At 40.9% G+C, this 18424-nt stretch overlaps 1 pseudogene; it reads left to right on the top strand.

The window, feature by feature from the left end:
- The first annotated feature begins 617 nt into the window (after positions 1-617).
- LOC136449581 (NF-X1-type zinc finger protein NFXL2-like) lies at positions 618-6181 on the top strand (annotated as a pseudogene).
- The last annotated feature ends 12243 nt before the right edge of the window (positions 6182-18424 follow it).

The raw sequence follows: 18424 nt of genomic DNA, 5'->3' as shown, positions 1-18424 counted from the left end.
ATGGTCTGTAGTGAAGGAATGCCTTTTATTAGGATCTATGCATATCCCATACGCCGAATCATTCTAAGCCCCATAGTTAGGTAAAGAAAAGAAGTGGACGTTGGAAAACAGTATGGTCCATGCAATGCTGTCACACCATGATCTTCAGGTTCTAGCTATGACCAAAAAAAAAAAAAAATCCCACCATGCAGAGGCCGAAATTGATCAAGAGTCTAGAGTAGCATAAAAATATCATCACCACAGGTCGTTTTTGGGCATTTTTTTTTTCTCAAAACATGTTTACTTCCTACATAGTCGGCTCAATGCTAAGGGTTGTTGTTTGAGCTACAGTTTTTAGGCTTTCGACTCAAAGGCCATGTTTGCTATAATCTGTCTTTTTTGGAACAGTGTTTCGGCTTGTTTTTTCAGCGAAACGAACGAAGCCAAAACCCAATCTTTTTGGCTTTTTTTTTTGTTTGATGGCGTTTTGCTATTAGCTTTTATAACAATTTTTTAGCTTCTCGACATATTAAGAGCCAGAAAAGCTGCTTTCAGTGTGCTTCTTAACTTTTAGTTCATTTCATCAGCAAATTAGCTTTCCAACTTTTCAAAATCCAGCTCAACAGTTGGCCTATTTATTTATTTATGAAGAATTGGCCTATTTATTATAGCTGCCAAACAAAAACATGCCCACAACCCTAACCTCTAGTCTCTCAGGTAATAGGTTCCACTACGAATATTTGGATCTGTTCTTAGTTGAAAACTTAAATTCGGTGTAAAATCGTGTAAGTTACAATTGCAAATGTGTATATTTTGAAAAATAAAATCGTGACCAAAAGTAGGAAAACAAATTTACCTCGGCCCAGGTTCACTGTGGGCTCCGTGCTCAGAGCCCACAAATATCCGCGCCGATTTTAGAAAAAAAACCAAAAGGAAAATATCGTGGATCTACCTGCAAAAGGCCACTCACTCCTCACATTTCACGCGCGCACCACCACCGCCGTCTGCGGCGACGACCACGCCGCCGGCCATGCCGTCCTCCTACGCCGCCGCCGCTGCCGGATCCTCTTCCCGCAAGCCGAATCGCACCTCCAACGTTGCCGCATCCACTCCTCGCGCACCAGCACCCTCACCGTCGCCGGCACCCGCTCCTCCGGCGGTGAACCCTAGCGTCATCTCCGATTCCGACCCCTCCTCTTACTCATCTTCCTCTGCAGACGAGGCCAATCTCACCGCCTCCGACTCCGCAACTGCCTCTGTTGTTTCCGCCTACCTCTCGGTTGCTGGCGAGGGGGCCGACCTCTCGAAAGTTGGCATTTTCCTCTCCTCCGCCGATCGCCGCCGTGCTTGATCTGCTTCGATCCTATCCGCCCCTCCGACCCAGTGTGGTCATGCTCCTCCTCCTGCTTTGCCATCCTCCACCTCCCCTGCTTATAGTCATGGGCTCACCAGTCAGCATCCGGCGCCGCCGTGCCGTGCCCAACCTGGGGATGCCCCAAATGCCGCTTCGCCTACCCCAAGTCCGAGACCCCCTCCTCCTACGTCTGCTTCTGCTCCAAGACAGTAGACCCGGCTCCGGACCCCTGGATCCTCCCCCACTCTTGCGGCGACGTCTGTGGCCGCAGTCTTGATGCCAATCTCAACTCTGGCTGTGAGCATACCTGCCTACTGCTGTGCCATCCAGGGCCGTGCCCGCCATGCCCAGCCGTTGTTCCTAACGCACGGTGCTTCTGTGGAGCACACCGGGAGCCCCGACGCTACGCACATCAGCGTTACTCTTGTGGGCGAAAATGTAACAAACGTCTTAGCTGTGGACTCCATCGTTGTCCAGTGGATCGCCATGATGGCCCCTGCCCGCCTTGTGCAGTTCTGGGGAGTCACAAATGTGAGTGTGGAGAGACAACGGAGGAGAAATTGTGCTTTGAAAGGATTTTCCAGTGCAAGAGGGAGTGTGGTGGGATGTTAGATTGTGGGAAGCATAGGTGTGAGAGGGGGTGCCATGGGGGCAAGTGTGGGGAATGCCCACTCCGAGGTCGTCGCACTTGCCCGTGTGGGAAGAAGGATTATCCAAGGTTGGAGTGTGATGCAGAGGCTGCCACATGTGGATCGACATGTGAGAAGGTGCTTGGGTGTGGACGACACAGGTGCCCAGAGCGGTGCCATCGTGGTCCATGTGATAGACTTGCCGTCTTGTGATCACAAAGGCCTGCCGTTGTGGGGGTCTGAAGAAGGAGGTACAGTATTATCTAGTACATTTGTGATGGATCAATCCATGTAAGTGGATAAATCGAACAGAGGAATTATCTGGTTGTCTAAATTCAACTTAGAGACACTATTAGCAATTAATTCTCATAATGCGTACATCAAAAGACAATGCTTTGGAATCTTGTATATAGCTTACATACTTCTTTAAGATCCATGGACCTATTTGATGTCTGGAGGCCTCTGTGCTTTAGATTAGTTTGTATTGTTGAGCTTTTTACCCTTATAATATGCAAATATGACCTGACACAGCAACAAGTAGTGCTTTCTCATTTTTTATTCCCCGAGTTTTGGCGATTAGGTTGTGCAAAAATCCTTAGTCTAACATTGAGTGCTGTCGCTGCATATGTATACTTCTATGCTATTAGTTAGCAGGATGCAAGTTCTTAATCCTTCATGCTCATGTGATGCATTGCATGTCTGCATCAGGTGCCGTGCTACCAAGAATTGACGTGTGAAAGAAAATGTCAACGTTCGAGAAACTGTGGTCGCCATGCTTGTAAACGACGTTGCTGTGCTGGGGATTGCCCACCCTGCTCTGAGGTGCATTTTTTTCTTTTTTTTTTGGCCATGGTTTTAGATTCTTTTCGAGAGCTAAAAGATAGATATATCTTTTTGTAGACTTGTGATAGGAAGCTCAGATGTGGCAACCATAAATGCCTCTCACCATGCCACAGGTACTGTCTGAACTCCAAATCAAACATACACATTGGATTACCATGTATTGTTTACATTTTGAAGCATATGCTTGTAGCACATGCCAATATTTGGATTGTCCCCTACTGTTGTGCATAATAGATACATGAGATTGTTACATTTGTCTTTGGATATTGCTTCTTAATGCCCAAGTTTTCAAGGTTCTTCTTTAACATATCTCCTGTTGTTTGGCAGAGGTGTTTGTTCACCTTGTCCTCTGATGAAGACCATTTCTTGCGCCTGTGGGAAAACATGTTTTGAGGTGGAATTCGGTAGACTCTCAGTTCTGTTTTTTCTTTCCTTGTATAAGTTATGTTTCCTGCTGTATGCTTCATTAGACAGGTTCTTTTCAGCTAAATAAAATTTATTTCTTGGTCCATCATGCACACAAGATACTTGCTCATCATAAGAAGAAAAAAGAATAAAATTATAAAAGTGTCTCCTGGCTCAGCTTCTGTATAGTTTGTTGAATAGTTGTAGCGTTGTTGCTAAGTTTTAATTTAATTACCAAGATTAATATGCATAAACCTATTGCAGGTTCCTTGTGGGACTGAGAAGAACCAGAAACCACCCAAATGCTCAAAGAAATGCAGTATACCTTGCCTTTGCCGACACAAGCTTGAATGCCGGGTAATCTGCTGTGTCTTCTTTTCCTGTCGTTGGGTAGATCTCAATATTTTTCTGTGTATAATTACAATATATATGCATTTGAATTCATGTTATATATAGTTTTACTTTAATCCATATTTGAGTTGTTTGGCTCTGTTTGTAAGGAAGCTATCCTGGTAGGTTCAATTGCTTTTGCTGTTACAAATGGATTCTCTGAATTTATGTGATATTTAATTCCTTTCCTTAGCCCCACAAATGCCACTATGGAGCCTGCCCACCTTGCAAGCTGACCTGCGGGGAAGAACTTTCTTGTGGCCACACGTGTAAAGAAAGGTTTGTATTTGAACTACAAGAAATGTGTAATTAAATCTTGTTTGCACTTGGCTGTCTATCAAGGATTACCACCTCTGTTATCTTAACAATCTTCATACACTATCCAGGTGTCATGGCCCTATTTCTCCTCCAAACCCCGAGTTCACTACTGAAACCGACAAAAAAGAAAATGGGAAAGCACATAGAATGTACACCCGGGACACCATGCCCACCATGCAAAGAGGTGGTTTTGGTGCCATGCTTTGGGCAGCATCTTGGCCAAGAATGCGCTGTAAGTTTTTGGGAACAACACAATCTTTTGGTCTATTTGTTACCACGTGGCTTCTCTCTCCCATGTGTGGAATGTGCAAAAATCTGACTACAGAAAACATATACTTCATTTCCACTTCTTGCAGATGCCTTGTTGCAAATGGAGGCCTTTTCCCTGTGAAAATTTATGTGGGAATCCTCTCCTCTGTGGCAACCATTATTGTACAAAATCTTGCCATGTGTTAGAAGTCCCATTGAATCAACCTGAAGGAGATCGTATAGCATCTATCAGTAAAGCGAACGCACTTGCTGAGCCTTGTGAACAATGCAATCTTCCTTGTCAAAGGGTTAGATACTCTCTTTTCCTTTCCTAGAACTTTAGTTTAGTTTGTTTTACAAAGCTTAATATGAAGAAGCTACTGTGGTTTCGTATAATTTTAAGCTTGGCTGCAGGATATTGACTAATATTTATTTCAGGTTAGGGAGCCTCCTTGTTCACATCCCTGCCCTTTGCCATGCCATCTGAGTGATTGTCCATCTTGTAAAGTCCTTGTTAAAAGACCTTGCCATTGTGGTGCTATGGTGCATGCTTTTGAGTGTGTGTATTTTAACAACTTAAATGCAAAGGGACAGATTAAAGTCAGGACGTGTGGTGGCCCATGTCATAGGTCAGTTTGGCTCCTAACTGTTTTGTATTGAAATTGATGCAACTTCTCTGTTGTTACTAAATTCGATCACAAATTTCCATTTAATTGATTTTACCAAGCATTTGAACATGTTTTTTGTACAGAAAACTACCAAATTGCCCCCATCTGTGCTCAGAAGTATGTCACCCAACAACAACAACAACAAAGCCTTTAAGTCCCAAACAAGTTGGGGGTTGATCAGTGCATGAAAAAGGTATGGTCTGAGGCTGTCCTCTCTGACATACATACTCAGGCATTTAGACTGTAGAATAAGTGAATAACTAATAATGTTGAAGTGGTACACCAATGCTTGATCTGTGATGTTAACAAGCTTTCTGCTGTAACTGTAGTATAGTGAGACTATGTATTTTGCTTAATAGAAAGTTTGTTTACAATTTGAATTTGTGATTTAATTATATTCTGTTAATGATACTTATTTATACTATACTAACTGTATGCTTTATCTATCAAGGTTAACACTCGTTGTGCATGCAGCACTCTGAAACAAGAGTGGCTATGTCAAGATGTCCTCAAGGAATACCGCAAGTCTGGTCATGATCCAAAAGTACCTAAAAGTCAGTTTGGAGTTGGCTTACTTGCCTGCGGTGAAGACTGCAAGAAGAAGCTGAAGGCTCTAGACTCAGAGTTGCATCTCCGGAAAAGTCAGGAGAACAAGGTACTGAGTCTTACCATTTTTTAATATTAATACAAAAATTAATATGCTCTGTTGTTCTTTGGAAATGTTTTGGACATCCAAGCTTTTGGTGCATCTGTGCTCATTTCCCGTGCTTTCAAATAATCAGAGCCCTGCTGTGGAAGTCGTAAATGTGCCCAAACGCAGGAAGCGGCGTGACCGTGGACAGGAAGTTAAAATCTCCAAATTCCAGGTTTGTGATGTACACAAATTGCTGCTTTCTTTGAAACTCGCGGTCCTTATAATGTATCTATATTTTGCAGGAAGTCAAGACTTACGCGCTGAGAGTGCTACTGATTATTTTGCTGTCAATGATCGTTGCTGCTGGTCTGTACCTGCTGTGGAAAGGTATATTCTGGCTTTCTGACTGGATGAACGAAATGGAAGAGCAGAGGGCGAGACAAAGGCATCCGAGGGGTGCAATGTTGTAAAAAAAGAGAGATAAAAGAGTTATTTTGAGCCTAATAATCGGTATTGACATGTGGATTAATTAATAGTTATTAGGGATTCAGTTCTGGAGGATCTAGTGAAACATGTCACCATTTTCTCTCACTTTTGTCACTATAAATTAGCAATTGTATGCATAATGTATGGTTGTATTTTCATTTTGCTATTCTGCATTGTTGTAAGTGAACAAAACGATACAATCACTATATAATTCATCACTTATTCAGCCTGTTCGTTAGCCTGTATCTGGCTTATAAGTCTTAGGCTTATCAGTTAGCCAACTATTGTTTTCTTTTCATACCAAACCAGCCAGCAGTACTTTCAGTCATGGCTTATAAGTCAATCCAGCTGAAACGTACAAGCTGATTATCTGTTAAAAATGTAGTTTTTAGTACATCCACTCAGCGCATCCGTTAAAACGATGTAGTAGTAGTAACCTGGCAACTTCCTTTCTTCGGTCTAAAACAGATATCGTTTGAGCTTATCAATTCATAGCTGTACTATTTTTTTTCCTATCTATTCTAAGCAACGCCACTTGGCCCGTGAAGCTTTGTGACAGCTCGGATAAATGATAAAGCAAGTAGAAGATCCAAACCGATCCACATCCGACGGACCAGATCTTGTGTTCACCTGATACAATGGCTGAGCTAACGGACGGCGTGGCACTATTCATTAACCTGATTTTGGTCGTTGGATTCATATAATATATAGAGATAGTTGTATTCACCGAAATTGCCCTATCTAGAAAAGGAGGCAACACGAAATTTCTTTTAGAATGGATTTTGAGGCATTTATGAAATTACCAATTTTCATTCTAAACTATAATCTAGTTTAAATTTATTCTAAGTTGTTTTTTCCTAACTTTGACCAAATTATATAAAATACACCAACATAAATTTTGTTTCACTAAATTCTTCGATAGTGTATTTATTTAAACCGATATATGTCAATAGTTTTTTTTTCTAAAAAATTGATTGGAATTACATAAGTTTGATTTAAAATAAATCCAAAATATACTATAATTTGGAACAGAGGGAGTACGTATCACTTAATAATTTATTTGTTAGCTATAAAATCCAATTATTTTAGGGCAGGTTCAAGAAGTGCAAGGACGAGAGAGGAGAGCAAGGCGCAATATATTGGACAACATGTGCTAATTTAGAAACTCTTTGCGAGATCCTACCCATAAAGAATTACTCCCTCCATCCTGTAATATAGTACATTCTAGCATTCAAAACTTGTCCTCAATATAATGCATTCTTGAGAAAAAAACCAATTTTGTATTAAATACTTTTCATTTATAAACCAATCATCATTAATCACGTTGATGATAGCGTCTGATTAGGAAATAAAATGAGGGTACATACGTCTTTTATGTTCTCTCTTAATTTGTCTTAAAATTCCTAGAATGTACTATATCACAGGACAGAGTGAGTAGGTGGGTTTTTATTAATTAAGAAGAGAAATAGACACCTAAATTTAAACTGAGAGAGAACTTAAAGCTGGGTGGTGGGTGCAGGATCACACCCCTCATCCAACCAATTGAGCTAGGCTCACTTTCTAAATCTTTTTTCACCATTTGCTTTTCTTTGCACCTGGTGCCATAAAAAAATAAATAATATTTAACCCCCACTCGTTCTTTTTACATTTGCTATCCATTTTAGAGAAAAGGTGATAGACTATATATTTTACTGCATGCAGAGCTCACCTTAGCCTAGATTAATATGTAGACCTTAGTGTATTTAAGTAATGTAGCTTATATTGTGACTTGTCTAGCCTTGCATAATTATAAATTGGAGGTGTCTAGGTTTGGCTCACTTTGGTACAACTTTTTTAACTCGTTCGACATTGCTCGTCCATACCCACACATGACACGATAAATTATACCCACTGAAAATGTCTTACTTGTGCCTATGCTAATAGGCCCTACTTGTTCGCAGCCTCCTAGGCAGGGGTGGATCCAGGATGGGGACAAGGGGAGCTAAATAATAAGGATGTTGATTTGTAATGAAGATTTAATAGTGATTTGAAGCTGTTGCTACAGTGATTTAGTGCTGAAATCAAGGTACGAGGGGGGGCCGCAGCCCCCCGTGGATCCAGTGAGAGTTTACCCGTGGTTCTAAGTCTTGGGTAGTTGGGGAGCTTGCTTTCTAAAGAAATACACAGCTACAGAGACTTGCACAGGCTCATAAAGCAGACTTGTGATAAGTTTGGTTGTTTACCATTAGTTGCTGAACGGTTATGAGCTCAGGAAGTGATGACATCATGAGAAGGTAGGTAGTTTCACGGCTCTCTGTGTCTCTGTGATGATAGTGAGTTGACCGAGTTCTGAATTCTGGTAGCCACATGCTTGTGCTGAAATCTTCTTACCTGTGTCAATTAACATCTTCACACATTAGTCATCTCAGTATTTCTACAGTCTCTCTGTAAACAGTGGTCCCAAACTCCATGTGTGGACTTGGGCTAGTCTCTCTGTAAACAGTATTTCTCTTCAATGTTTATGTCATGCCAACTTTCTAAAGGCCCTTTCCACAGGGAAAAGTAATTTTTGGTGGAAGCTGTGAATCTGACTAATTTTGCACTTGTGCATCTTATTTAACTTCTGCCATATTTTGGCATGGCATAAACATTAGTGTCCTGGTCGATGTCGGGTTTACTTTGTATCAAAAGGACAGTGTATGCTAGTTTATTGTATAGTGTGAATCTGTGTGTTGTATGGCTCTCCTGCGTGTTTGAAAAAAAAGAGTTTATGAGGTCTTTTGTTAATTAGTGATGTCTTGGTCTCTGGGATGGCTGGATGCACCCAAACAGTTAAAGGTTACCATCTACTATATGGAAATTCTTTTATTACAGGAAGGCATTTCATGACTATAGCCCCAAGATTCTGTTATGGATTTGGAGAATCAGGAATTTTTCTGCCAATTGTGGCTACTGAATTTGCATTTATGCTGATATTCTCTGTTAATAAAAGAATTTGACATCTCTCTTTCTAAACCCAACCCAATTGTGGAAGCAAATCCTGTTAAACACTTCCAAATTCTGACTTATGAGACACCTGTAGCCTTACATCTTATAATTTCATTGCAACAGCGCATAATGTGCATATTATTTTCTTAGAAATTGAAGTTCAAAGCAGCGAGTAGCCCCCTGTCTCATAGCACCTCTGTGCATATTATTTTTCTTTTTTTCTTCTTTTGTTTTTTGCAAAGAGAGCCAACATATAGAGTGCGATTTGTTGGTGTCAGAAATAATCTTGTAATAAGAGATGAATAAGCGCATCTACAATCTACATGTATCTATCGAGATGAGGTGTTCTTGTCAAAAGAGAAAATTGATTTGTTGCATGAGCTAATGGCTAGCTAACATTTGGTAGTGAAGTTTGTTTTGGAGTTGAGCTGTAAAATTAGTACAGCTTGATGGTGAGGCGTGCTGTTTTGGAGAAGAGTGGTGGCGCCGCCATGGCGCCCTTCGCCGGTGCACGCGTGCGGCTAGAGCCGCGCGCGGCGCCGTCGAGCGGCACCGCGGTGGTGCTCTTTGTGCCCTGCGCACGTGTACGCGGCGCCGCAGAGCGCCGGCGAGCCGGTGGCTCTCTTCCAGTGCGCGCGGTCTTCCCGCACGACGGCGGTACCGTCGGCGGTGAGGCAAAACCTGGGTAGGTCCCTCCCCTCTGAAAGCTCTAGTTTGGTTTTGGTGAATTGATGAAACCCTAAGTGCTAATCCTAGTTTATCAAAGTGATTATGAGATATATAGCACTACTCCAAGTGGTGAAGCAAATGAAGATCATGACATGATGATGGTAATTCCATGGTGATGATCAAGTGCTTGGACTTGAAAAAGAAGAAAGAAGTGCAAAAGGCTCAAGGCAAAGGTATAAATGGTAGGAGCCTTTTCGGTTTAGTGATCGAGACACTTAGAGAGTGTGATCACATTTAGGTTCGATAGCCGTACTATTAAGAGGAGTGAAACTCGTATCGAAATACGGTTATCAAAGTGCCATTAGATGCTCTAACTTATTGCATATGCATTTAGGATCTAGTGGAGTGCTAACACCCTTGAAGATGATTGTGAAAATATGCTAACACACATGCACAAAGGTGATACACATTGTGTTTAGCACTTGGGAGCAAGGGTTCGGAACTTCATCGATGGTGCCACCGGCGCCCTGTACAGAAAAGACAGGGTTTCACAGAGTGGATCGGACGCTGGCGTCAACTGGATCGGCGCGTCCGGTCAGTAGAAGCAGTGAAGACGCTGGCGTCGGTCTTTGATCGAACACTGGGTCACTTCGTGACCAGATGCTGACTGGCTGCGTCTGGTCCCTGCTGACATGGCAGCGCATAGAGGAGACAGTGAGTGACTAGACGCTGGGTGAGTCCGATTGGGCATGACCTGGACGCGTTCGGTCGCGAGTGCAGGCTTACTGGAAGTGGCCAGACGTTGGGGTCCTACGTCCGGTTGTGATCCAACTGACGCGTTCGATCGTAGCTGGAACCTTACTAGAAGTGACCGAACGCTGGGGTCCAGCGTCTGGTCGTGGCACTGTGCTGCGTCCGGTCATCACTTGAACCGTTGGGATCGGGACGCTCAATATTTGAAGAGATGAATGACATGGCAGCCATCCGTTGACCGGACGCTGGCAGGGTGCGTCCGGTCGATCTGACCAGAGCAGTCCGGTCACCCCGAGCAGTGCCTAGTGAAGAGGGTACAACGACTCTATTTCATGGGGCCTTCTATTTAAGCCCCATGACCGGCTCAGGCTCACCCTCTTGGCCATTTACATTGACATAGCAACCTCACTGAGCTTAGCTAAAGCCCTCCCACTCATCTCCATCATAGATTCAACATCTTTATGAGATTGAGAGTGAATCCAAGTGCATTGCTTGAGTGTTTGCATCTAGAGGCACTTAGTGTTCGTGTTTCGCTATGGGATTCACTTGTTACTCTTGGTGGTTGCCGCCACCTAGATGGCTTAGAGCAGCGAGGATCAGTCGAGCGGAGGTTGGTGATTGTCTCCGGCTCCTGATCGTGGTGATTGTGAGGGGTTCTTGACCTTTCTTTGGCGGAGAGCTGAAAGGTACTCTAGTAAATTGCTCGTGACTTGTGTGATCCTTATCTTGTGTTGGTTGTGCGGCACCCTATTGAGGGTTTGGCGTGTGATGCCAATTAGCGCGTGAACCTCCAAATGAGTGTATCGCCATAACGAGGACTAGCTTGCCGGCAAGCAAGTGAACCTCGGTAAAAAATTATTGTGTCATCACTTGATTCTGATGTGATTGGTATTGATTGGTATTCATCCTTGTGATAGATTGGTTCATTCCTCGACTTGGCGGTATATCCATCTTGCTCTATCTTTTTATATTAGCACAAACTAGTTGTCAAGCTCTTTAGTGTAGCTAGTCGTGAGAGCTTGTTAGTTTGGTTAGTGTGGCTCTTTAGTTAACCTTTGAGAGCACACTAACTTAGTGTAGCAACATAGCCATTGTGTGGATAGAGATTACACAAAATAGAATTTGGTAGGTGGCTTGCAACCCCAAGTATAGTGCTAGCGCAAAATTCGCTTCGTCCATCTTATTGACTAATCATTCGTCTTAGTGTTGTTGTTGAAATTTTTAATAGGCTATTCACCCCCCTCTAGCCATTAGGACATTTCAAGTGGTATCAGAGCCGAGGTCACCGTGATTTGAGGCTTAACAACCTTCGGTATAAAAATGGCTCAAATCAACGACACCAAGAAGCCACCCCAATTTGATGGCACAAATTATCCCTATTGGAAGGCTAAAATGACAAGCATATATAAAGTCAATCAATAGGAAGGTTAGGAAGGTGGTGGAGACCAAGATTGAGATTGACGATGAAGAGGCTCCCACCGTCCGCCGAAGAGATGCTACTCTAAAACAATGACATTGCTCTTAGTGTCATCCATGATGCTTTGGATGAGAGAACATTTGAGCAAATCAAGAACATTGAGAGAGCTCATGAAGCATAGGAAGAAGTTGGAGGAATCATTTGAGGATACTCAAGCCATGAAGGGTGCAAAGGCATACATTCTCAAAGAGAAGTTTGCAAGCTTCAAGATGAAGGAGGATGAGAGTGTGTCGGAGATGTTCCATAGGCTTCAAGTGCTTGTCAATGATCTCAAAGTACTTGGAGAGGAGGTGAAGGACAAGTACTTCTCCCATAAGTTCTTGAGATGCTTACCCTCAAGATTTGGCACATTGGTCACTATTCTAGTGAAGGAGTGGTTTGGACACCATGACACCAAACCAAGTGTTAGAAGATATAATGACCGATGATACATATAGAGATGATGATGAGAAGGAAGAAAAGAAGGAGAAGAAAGATGAGAAGAAGGATGAGAAGAAGAAGAGTGTGGCATTTAAGGCCACATCATCAAAGGGCAAGGTAAAGCAAGAATCATCAAGTAAAGATGAAGACTTGAGCTTTGATGAGATGGATGATGAGAAGATGACTCTCTTTGTCAAGAGATTTGGCAAGTTCATGATGAAGAAAGGCTATTGTGCTAGAAGAAAGAAATCTTCATCTAAGAACAAGGAAGAGTCAAGAAGGTGCTTCAATTGTAGAAGCAAAGATCATCTTGTTGCTTCAATGTCCATACAATAGTAATAAAGATGATGACAAGAAGAACAAGAAGAAAGACAAGAAGAAAAAGAAAGACAAGAAGGACAAGATGACCTTCAAGAAGAATGGTGGTTCATATGTAGTCACTTTGGATAGTGATGCTTCCTCAAGTGATGATGACAAGACCACCAAGAAGAAGGCACTTGCAAGCATTGCTATCAATGAGAAGCCTTCTCTCTTCGACACTCCATCATGCTTCATGGCTAAGGCCACTAAGGTATAAACTTATGATGATGGAAGTGATGAGGAACATGATAATGAAAATGATAGTGATAGTGATGATGATGAATCCACTAAAGATGAATTATTTGATATGCTAGAAGATGCTAAAAACACTTTGACATTAAGAGAAGGGAATGCAAGAGCTTGAATAAGGAAGTAAAAGCCCTTAAGCAAGCTCTTGATGAGCTCAAAGCAACTCATGAGAGGCTACAGGAAGCCCATGAGAAGCTTGGCAAGGCTCACAAAAAGCTTGAAAAGGCTCATTCCTCTTTGCTTGATGAGTAAAATAAAAAGAAGCATGTTGAGACTTGCAATGTAGGCTTAACTTATGATATAATTGATGAATCATTATCTATGCCTATCATTGTTCCTCCAGCTAACCCTTCTTGTAGTACTTCTACTCCCACCTCATCTAGTAGTGATGGTTTCACTTGTGATGCCTCACTAATTGTTGAGAATGAGAACCTCAAGAAGAAGGTCAATAAGCTCACTCACACCTTGGCTAAGGCTTATGGATGGTGAGGACTGCTTGCTTATGTGCTTGGGTAGCCAAAGAGCTTCTCTCTATAAAGAAGGATTGGTCTATATCCCCAAGAAAGGCAAGGCAGGCCTTTGCTCCTCACAAGACTAGTTTTGTGAAGAACAATGGTCGGTTTTGCACTAATTGCAAGCAAGTTGGTCATGTAGAGCAAAAGTGCATGAACAAGAAGTCACATGCTAATGTATCCTCCATTAAGCTTGATTTTTTCTATATGCTTACCAAGGGTGCAAATGGTATAAAGGCTAAGTTCATTAGGTAAACCATAGATGGGCTCAAAGAAGAAAGCCATTTGGGTACCAAAGAGCTTAGTGACTAACCTTCAAGGACCCAAGCAAGTTTGGGTACCTAAAAAGAATTGATCTTCTTTTGTAGGTAAATTAAAAAGCTAGAGGAAGGCATTGGGTTCTTGATAGTGGGTGCACTCAACACATGACCGATGATGCAAGAATGTTCAACTCAATCAACACCAGTGGCAATGATGGTTATGATAGTATCACATTTGGTGACAATGGCAAAGGCAAGGTCAAAGGGCTTGGTAAGATTGCAATATCCAATGATATGAGCATTTCCAATGTGTTGCTAGTAGAGAGCTTAAACTTCAATTTGCTATACATGGCTCAATTATGTGATCTTGGATTCAAATGCATATTTGGGGTAGATGATGTAGAGATCATAAGTGTAGATGACTCTAATTTGATCTTCAAAGGCTTTAGATATGAGAATCTATACTTGGTTGATTTTAATGCTAGTGAAGCTAAATTATCTACATGTTTATTCACCAAGTCTAGCATGGGTTGGTTATGGCATAGAAGGCTTGGTTATGTTGGAATGAAACAATTGAATAGATTGGTTAAGCATGACTTGGTTAGAGGCTTGAAAGATGTTGTGTTTGAAAAGGATAAGCTTTGTTGCTCTTGTCAAGCCAGCAAACAAGTTGGAAACACCCATCCTAAGAAAGCATGATGAGCACTAGTAAAGCATTTGGGTTATTGCACATGGATTTAGTTTGGGACAACATAATACACTAGCATTGGTGGAAATAAATATGGCTTTATGATAGTGCATGATTATACTAGATACACATGGGTATTCTTTCTAGTGGACAAAAGTGATGTGTTTGCAACATTCAAATCATTTGTCAATGGCATTCACAATGAGTTTGAAACAACCATCAAGAGAGTTAGAAGTGACAATGATAGTGAGTTCAAGAACACTAGAATTGATGAGTTGTGTGATAAATTTAGAATTAGACATCAATTCTCGACCAAGTACACTCCACAATCAAATGGCCTTGTTGAGAGGAAGAATAGAACACTAATTGATATGTCAAGGTTTACACTTAGTGAGTACAATGTGAGTCAATCTTTTTAGGCCGAAGCTATCAACACGGCTTGTTATTGTAGCAACCGCCTCTATTGTCATCCACTGAAAGAGAAGACACCATATGAGCTCCTGAATAGTAGAAAGCCCAACATTGCATATTTTTAGATCTTTGGTTGCAAATGCTATATTTTGAAGAAAGGCACTAGGTTGGGCAAGTTTGACAAGAAATGTGATGAAGGATTCCTACTTGGCTACTCCACTACAGGCAATGCATATAGAGTTTGGAATTTGGATAGTGGTACTCTTGAGGAAGTTCATGATGTTGAATTTGATGAAACCAAGGGTTCACAAGAAGAGAATGAGAACTTGGAAGATGTTAGAGGCATTCAACTTTGAAATGCCATGAAGAACACAGATGTTGGTGAATTGAAGGCCTAGGCAAGTGAATGATGATAAAGATGATCAAGTATAAGTGCTCTGTAACTCAAATGTGCAAGATGATACAACTCAAGCTAGTACAAGTGGCTCTCATGACAATGAACAAGATCAAGTGGCTAGTACATCATCTCAACCCAATGATCAAGTAAATACAAGCAATCAAGTTTCAATGCTCCAACCAACAAATATTGCAAGGGATCATCCATTGGACTAGTATAATTGGTGATATTTCTAGAGGTGTACAAACAGGATCAAGATTGGCTTCATTTTGTGAGCATTTCTCATTTGTATCATCCATTGAACCAAAGAAGATAGATGAAGCATTAAAGGATGTTGATTGGGTGAATGCTATGCATGAAAAATTAAATAACTTCATAAGAAATCAAGTATGAGAATTAGTAGAGAGATCAAAGGGACACAATGTGATTAGAACCAAATGGGTCTTTAGAAACAAGCAAGATCAAGATGGGATAGTAGTAAGAAATAAATCAAGATTGGTAATACAAGGATATATACAAGTTGAAGGTCTTGACTTTGGAGAAACATATGTCCTAGTTGCTAGATTGGAAGCAATTAGAATCTTGCTAGCCTATGCTTGTGCCCACAACATCAAACTCTATCAAATGAATATTAAGAGTGCATTTCTCAATGGTTACATCAATGAAGAAGTATATGTTGAGCAACCTCCCGGTTTTGAAGATGACAAGAAATCCGACCATGTGTACAAGTTGAAGAAGGCATTGTATGGCTTGAAGCAAGCACCTAGAGCATGGTATGAGAGATTGAGGGACTTCCTACTCTCTAAAGGGTTCATGATGGGTAATGTTAACACCACTCTTTCATCAAGAAGATTGAAAAAAGTTTATTTATGTTGCAAATCTATGTTAATGACATCATATTTGGATCAACCAATCAAGACTTTTGTGAAGAGTTTGGAAAGATGATGGCTAATGAGTTTGAGATGTCCATGATTGGAGAGTTAAGTTACTTCCTTGGTCTTCAAATCAAGCAATTGAAGAATAATACTTTTGTGAGTGAAGGCAAGTATATCAAGGACATGATCAAGAAGTTTGGCATGAGTGATAGTAAAGCAATTAGCACACCAATGGGAACAAATGGCAACTTGGATAGTGATGCAAGTGGCAATATGATGGATCAAAAATTGTATCGGTCTATGATTGAAAGCCTACTCTATGTGACCACATCAAGGCTGGATGTCATGTTTAGTGTATGCATATGTGCAAGATTTCAATCCTCACCAAGAGAAGGTCATTTGAAGACTACAAAGAGAATATTGAGGTACTTGAAGCATACACAAAATGTTGGTTTGTGGTATCCCAAAGGAGCAAAGTTTGAGCTAGTTGGTTACTCCGATTCGGATTATACGGGATGCAAGGTTGAAAGAAAGAGCACCTCGGGCACATGTCAATTGTTGGGAAGATGACTTATTTTATGGTCATCAAAGAAGCAAAATAGTGTTGTATTATCAACCACTGAAGCCGAATACATATCCGCCGGTAGTTGTTGTGCATAAATACTTTAGATGAAGGCCACCTTGAATGACTTTGGAATCAAGTTCAAGAAAGTGCCATTGCTATGTGACAATGAGAGTGAAATCAAGTTAACCAATAATCCGGTTCAACATGCAAGAACAAAGCACATTGATGTCCGCCATCATTTCATAAGAGATTACCAATAAAAAGGGGACATTTGCATTGAGAGTGTGGGCATAGAAGATCAACTTACCGATATATTCACCAAGCCATTGCATGAGAAAAGGTTTTGCAAGCTAAGGAATGAGTTGAATATATTGGATTTCTTAAATATGTGTTGATGCACCCCCACTTATATAACATGCCTCTCCTTCGAGCAATCCAAGGTAAAAGTTGATTGGCATGGCATACATCCTTGCTAAGGACATGTTTAGTGCATCTAGACATCTTTCATATTTAATAGGCCCATTCATGAAAATGAAATGAATTTGATGATTGTATGGTACCACTACTGTTTCTATGCTTATTTTGATCTAGTGGTAGCATATGACATATTTGTGGGCTTGTAAACCTAGTGTTTGATCTAGAAAATGAGCTCTAAGTGTTTAACTCAATATGGTACAAGATAACCCTTATTTGGAGGTGTGAAGAAGCTTGTCCTTGGATCAAACCGAGTTAAATATCTTTGGCAAATGATCTAGATTGGACCAAATTTGGGAAAATGATCCTCACCCCATTGATTGACATTGATAAATCTCAACCTATCTACATTCTGAACCTTTGCGGTCATTGATGACAAAGGGGGAGAAAAACAAAGATATTAGTGCTATGGGGAGAAAAACAAAGATATTAGTGTACAAAGATAGTGAAAAGACAACAAAGGAGGAGAATTTGACATAGGGGGAGAGATGACAAAGGAAGGGATCAAATAAAATTTTGAGCACACAAGTAGGGGGAGCAAGCTTATGAACTTGTATGGTGCATTTGAATATGCATTTCATATGTTTTTCTTGCATGGCACAAGTTTTAAATTTCAATATCCATGCTTGTGTGGTGTATACTAGTTGTAGTTTTGAATGATAAAATAAAAAACTAGCATACATAAGTTAAGTAACTAGACTCATGCTCATATTATGAAAACTAGACCCTTACTTCTAATGTTGATCTCATGGGGTATTCTAGTTTTTTTTTGTGTATGTGTAGTTACTATTGGTGCTAAGGATGGTATATTGGTGCACTCCGATTGGTATCACGCTTCAAAGGTCCATCTTTTATACCTTAGCATCATTTGGTAGACATTGTCTCCTACATTTTCTATCTAAGCATATGTGTAAGCTACAATCCAAACTCTTAGCACATATGTAGGGGGAGCAATTGCTACCATTTGGGGTTCATGAAACTTGTCCATATTCTTTTACACATAATAAATATGCTTGGGCAAGCAACATGGATTTAATTTAATTTCAATTCATATCTTTGTGTAAGGGGTGTCATCAATTACCAAAAAGGGAAAGATTGAAAGCTCTAGTTTGGTTTTGGTGAATTGATGAAACCCTAAGTGCCAACCTAGTTTATCAAAGTGATTATGAGATAGGTAGCACTACTCCAAGTGGTAAAGCAAATGAAGATCATGACATGATGATGGTAATTCCATGGTGATGATCAAGTGCTTGGACTTGGAAAAGAAGAAAGAAATACAAAAGGCTCAAGGCAAAGGTATAAATGGTAGGAGCCTTTTTGGTTTAGCGACCGAGACACTTAGAGAGTGTGATCACATTTAGGATCGATAACCGTACTATTAAGAGGAGTGAA

Source organism: Miscanthus floridulus, chromosome 5 (genome assembly GCF_019320115.1).
Source record: "Miscanthus floridulus cultivar M001 chromosome 5, ASM1932011v1, whole genome shotgun sequence".
In the NCBI taxonomy this organism is placed as follows: domain Eukaryota; kingdom Viridiplantae; phylum Streptophyta; class Magnoliopsida; order Poales; family Poaceae; genus Miscanthus; species Miscanthus floridulus.
Note: the sequence above shows the minus strand (reverse complement) of the source record. Positions and strands in the feature narration are given on the sequence as shown.